The following is a 6006-nucleotide window of genomic DNA, read 5'->3' on the forward strand; positions in this document are numbered from 1 at the left end:
AAAATATCCACTTATCCGCGAGCGATAATGGCGGCGGCGGGCTAATCCAACCGGTTCGGATTTTGACGTTTCATGGGGGAAAATCAAAACAGCTTAATAGGCTCCTAAAGTCCTATCGAGTTTCTTGTTTTAAACCACAATATATGGTTCAAGAGTACATATTTACTCAATTTTTGACGTTTTTATTAACCGTAGTTGAAAATATCCACTTATCCGCGAACGGTAATGGCGGCGGCGGGCATATCCAACCGGTTCAGATTTTGACGTTTCATGGGGGAAAGTCAAAACAGTTTCATTCTCCTCCTCACCCCTTCACCCACCGTTTAGTGGCGCCAACCGATTGCGATTCCCAAGAAACGTCAAAATTCGAATCGGTTAATTGTGCCCGCCGCCGCCATTACCGCTCGCGGATAAGTGGATATAATTTTTATTTTTTTAGTCTTTTGTCTCGTCCCTAGCTTATAACACATACTTTGAGTAATTTTTTTCACCGTGTATGTCAGATAGGAACATTTTTGAAATCCCAGTGCGAAAAATGTCGAGCTCAGTCACACAAGGTAGACCTCGAATGTCAAAGTAGAACTATTTACCATTTTACTTATTTCGAATTTTCTCATTATTCCTTTGTTTTTCAAGTTCGAGTAAAGTACAATTTCGATTAGAATACCATGCTTGATCGTATTATTCAATATAAGCGATATTTCGTCTTTAATTTTAGGACACTATTCTCCTCCTCACCCCTTCACCCACTGTTTTGTGGCGCCAACCGATTGCGATCCCCAAGAAACGTCAAAATTCGAATCTGTTAATTGTGCCCGCCGCCGCCATTACCGCTCGCGGATAAGTGGATAGACTTTGAAATTACAAAATTGCTTAGTTTCAAAGCAATAATGTTATAGATTTAAAGTGAAGAAGTATTTGAAACTAAAATCAACGCCGCGAGGCTTGATTTTAGAAACAATGAAATCAATGCTTTGAAACTAATGCCAAATATTTTAGATTCAAAGCTAAAAAGGTATTAGGCCGTGGTTCAATGATGTATTTTCTTTGATTCAAAACACTTTATTTTTGAGATCAATATATTTTTTTCTGCGTGTAACACTTAGAACAAATTTCATTAAGGGTCTGTGTCATTTGGCGAATTAAAATTAATTTTTACTTAAATTTGACAGTTCAACACTTAAACTTGACAGTTTTCCTAAGGAAATAATTATCGAACTGTCAAGTTTAAGTGAAAATTAATTTTAATTCGCCAATTGACACAGACCCTAAAAAACATCGTCACAAAACCGTAATCGCCCAATGCTAAACATTCTTTGTTTGGCCGGGCCGCCACTAGATGGCGGTAGTGAGCAAACGTCAAACAAGAGCAAAAACGATACCATTGCCGCGAGTGGTAGATCGACCTACTACTGAATATTTGAATCAACCGTTAAAAAGGTGATCGATGGGAAGCAATGAGAGTGTGACGTCTGTTTCTCTGTGGAAATAGTTTATCATCAAAATATAATACGTTTTCAAATCGTATGACTCCCTAACGCATTTTCTAATGATTATTGATCAAGAAAGCACGTGAAAATCTATTTTATTATGGTCAATATCGTATTTTACAGATCATCGTGTTGAAGCAAATTGTGGCAATTCTCGTGCAGACAGAGTCTCGGACAGAGTGGTTCCAAATCAAAATATGTTTGTTTAGTAGCTGTTGGGCATCATATTGAAATGTACCAATACCCGTTTCATGAAGAAATTGATTTTACCGGTTTAATTGTGTACTTGGTTCACTCTGTCTGAACAAATTTTTGAAAAACGCCAATCTTCTGAATAAATAATTATGAACTGTGTAACTACAATATTTCAAAAACGTACCGAAATATGAAAATACGTTCAAAAGTTGTTAGCTATTAAATGTTCAAGTTAATAATTCTTAAAGTGCTCATTAATTGACTACCCTTTCTTGTGATATTGAACTGTTGTACTTGTTCCACTCTGACTGAACATAAAAATTGAAAATGGCATTGCAGACTACATCTCAAATTGGACTATCACACTTTTTTTGGTACGCCTAAAAAGTGTGATAAAAGTGCACATTTGCCTCGGATAGTCTCGACGTCTTCGGTGCACTTATTCCTCCATTTACAAGGAATAAGTGCACCGAAGACCTCAATTCGATCCGACTTCTCCCTGCGCTGTAATCACACTTTGAAGGTCTGTGCACACTATTGTGTCAGTCCAATTTGGGGTGCAGTCAGCAATAATCAACAGTGTAATAACAGAAACATCAAATTTCAAACTTTCTGCCCACATTATAAATAACCCTTTAAAGCTCTAGACGAACCACTTTTTTCAATCGACTACTACTCAAAGACCATACAATCAAAAAAATTGAAACCCATTTTAGATTAAATGCGGTTAGTTGGTCTTCCAATATCTGGGTGTGGCATCCCCTCTGACCCCTCCCCCCTTTCTGGGTATTGCGAAATGCCTTGCCACGAGGGTATTTTTCAGCAAGTTTTCGAGAAAAATCCAAGTTGAACAAATGTGTGAGCATCTGGAGGCAGCTGACATGAAACAACACTTGATCAACCCCCAAGATCCGAGTTCAAGTATTTTTGAGTTTGTTCAGATGACCAAGCCAACTTTTCGTAGCAGCCGTTAATTCGTGTAGCAGCTCAAACTGTAAATTTTATTTTTTATTGTTATTCTGTTTCCTGTATAAATAAACTATTCTACTTACAATACTTGGTTTAGAATTCCTACAAGCATCTCACTTTCCTCGCGTTTCTTCCAGGCCGCACTCCAACAATGCAACCTTAAATTTTCATAATACAAATTATTCTATCATACATGCAATCATATTTGATCACCTAGGTCCAGAATACTTCACTAGTAATCCTATATTATAGAGATCTGCGGAAGCGGCCATTGTGGGCCAATCGTGCAGAGAGAAATTGACCAATCCAAATTCCTGTGTGGTAGTGGTTTGTGTTCAGATTTCCCGTGTTAATCTATCTGTAAGAACTTTGTAAACATCTTTTGTTCTCACGTATATGGATAGGCTTGCAGTAGGTTTCGTTACATTTTTTTTGGACAACTCAATGTCAAAGTGTGAGCCAAACGAACATGTTTATTGTTTGCAGGAATGCGTCGTTCGAACGGTATTGGAATCAGAACTAAACAAATTATAATTATTTACTTTTGATATCGATGAATTGGTGGCATATTAAATTGTAGTAAAAAAGATAATAATTCGACACTGATTTTTCATTTGGGCCTAACTGACATTTTCGAGTTCTCTTCATCGATCCTCTCTTTGTGTTATCAGAGAATGTGTATTGAGTTTTCCAAAGATTTTTTGGTTGAAATGCGAAGAAGACGACTACATGTTGCTATAGAAACAAAAAGAATAATGATTTTGTTAGTTTTGATCATGTTATTAGCGAAAGAGAGAGTCGACGGAGAGAAATCGATCAAATCAGTTAGGCCCTTATGAAAAATCATTGTCGAATTATTTATTAAGCTTTCAAGTACTCATGTTCATGTAGAAAATTTTGTATCCTTTCTTCTCGTGAAACCTTCCATTGCTGCTGCTTGATTCACTTCTACTGATATGATTAGCGCTGCTCTTTGCAATGCATTTCATATTTTTTCGATTGCGCTGCTATTATTTCCAAAATTTTGTAAAATAAAGCTCGACCATTAATTACATTAATTAGCAATCGTAAACAAAACAACTTGCACCACACAAAGTCACGCACAAAGTTTGAACATCTAGCTTAGTGGCAAGTGTTGGGAGCAGTTGTAAACAAAATAAACAGCGCTGCCGATTCGTAATATAATACTTCCGCTCATCTCTATATACAGTAGACGTTCGCTCGGTGCAAACGCTTTAACTGCAATGCTTTTTAACTGCAAGTCCGCTAAGTGCAACAATTTTGCAGTTATCGCACCGCTATCCGTCAAAATGAAATGTCAACAGTGCTGCGATGTTTTTGCATGCACTTTTGTTGCAATGCGATGTTTTTCGTATGCACATTGGTTGCATTCTGCAGCAACTGACAGTTATGTGATGTCTGTCAGTTGTTGCAGTTATCGAATTTCATTCGGTAAGTGAAACGTAAACATGTTGCACTTATCGAACGTCTACTGTAGAGGATTTCTATACTTCACAGCTTCCAATAGTGGTTTCTGCTTTTAGTAGTGTTGCGTGTACGTACACGTTGCATTACACGAACACCACTTGAGTTACTGGTTGGAAATAGTAAACAAAGATCAGCTGTTCCCAGCAAAATCAAATGGGCATATTTTCAACCAGTAAATTTGCATTAGTGTTCGTGACACCGCACTGCGAAACCACTATAGGGTCCTAAAATGAAAAGTATTTTCCCGGTTTTTCTTTAAAACACGAAGAAGCATGCTTTTCTGATATCAATAGTATTTTTTCCGACAGAATATTTTAATTTGTTTAATGACAGAATAGTTAATAAATTCGAAAATAAAATAATGGCGAGCAGGTCTTGTTTGACATTCGAGGTCGACCTTGACGTAACGAAAGTGGAACGGCGGGTTGCAAAAGACATCACATTGGCTCACTTTTGACAACAAATGTTCCTGTTTCATATACACTAAAGACACTATATGTAAAGACACGAAATGTTCCAATTGGAATTCCAAATTTTCTGTCAATGTCATTCCAATCGAGCAGAAGACCTGTCAAACGTGCTTTAAAGCATTGCTCGTCGGTATCATCGTCATGATTGGATGATCATCATCGACAACAACAATCATCACACTTCGTATCTTTGCTTATAGTATCTTTAATATACACGGTAAACAAAAATTACCCAAAATTGAGTGCTTAACAAGATGTGTTGCAAAAAATATTATAATTAAAAAAAGTTATTTTATGGGCTTTACCTAATAGAAATACCTCGAGAAATACTTAAAAAATGAGTAAATATGCCATATTAATCAATGCTTGATCTATTTATGCAGAAATTGAGATAGGCCTTTAGGAGCCTATTGCAATACTATCACTTTACTTCACAATTTTACTTTTCAATATCTTATTTTCAGAAATCTTTCAAAATCTCTGTCTCTTTTCATCAATTGGGTTGTTTAGTGAAAAAAATATTCCTATTTTCTATAGCCTAATTGAAAGAGCTCATTTTACTGAGTATAACGTGATTTTATTAGATTCCAATACCTTTGTTTTGTTGGTAAAATTAACAAAAGAGTTTCAATTTTCGTGGATAGAATGACAGTTCAATCGATAAAATGACAGTTCGACCCGAACAAAAAAATTTCCCCATACAAACTTAAAATTCATTTTAAAAATAGTTTAAAGACTCCAAAAATTATGAAATTTTGGATTTCGACTGATTTTTGGGCGGAGAATCCGATTATGAAATAATCCGGATACCACTAAAGAATCCAATTCTGATCATAGATATTATCCCGATACTGCCTTGTTTTTGTTTTTGTTTTAATTCTCTGTCCCACTTCTCTCGCCCTTGAAGAAACTTTACTACCACTCTTGCTACCTCTGCAACTCGACCGCTGACCCCCCCGCTAAAGCGGTTGTGCTGTCCAGCGTTGTCGTAAAAGTGCCAATAATAATTTCATAACAGGATGATTTTCATCCCGTCGGATACAGTAAATTCATCCTGTTCTGTAATCATTCAAATTTCCGATTCTACGGATTTGTATCGTGTTGAATGAAGAATCATTCTTTCCAATAGAAATACACTAGAACGCCAATGGCGCTGTACTCAGTTTTCCTATTGATTTATTTTAATAACCTTAGTTGTAATAATTAATTATTTTTAAGTGCCCATCTTATATAGGACCTTTTGTTTTGGTAAACAAAATTTATTTGACACTTATAGTACCGCTACTGACGCTGTAAGGGCGAGGCAAACTAGATGTTAGTCACACGAACAGTCGCGACATTGGATTTCTGTGGCTGGTTACTCTAATTTCTTTGCACGGCGGGGGTTTTCGTTC

The sequence above is a fragment of the Aedes albopictus genome, chromosome 3 (assembly GCF_035046485.1).
Source record: "Aedes albopictus strain Foshan chromosome 3, AalbF5, whole genome shotgun sequence".
NCBI lineage: Eukaryota > Metazoa > Arthropoda > Insecta > Diptera > Culicidae > Aedes > Aedes albopictus.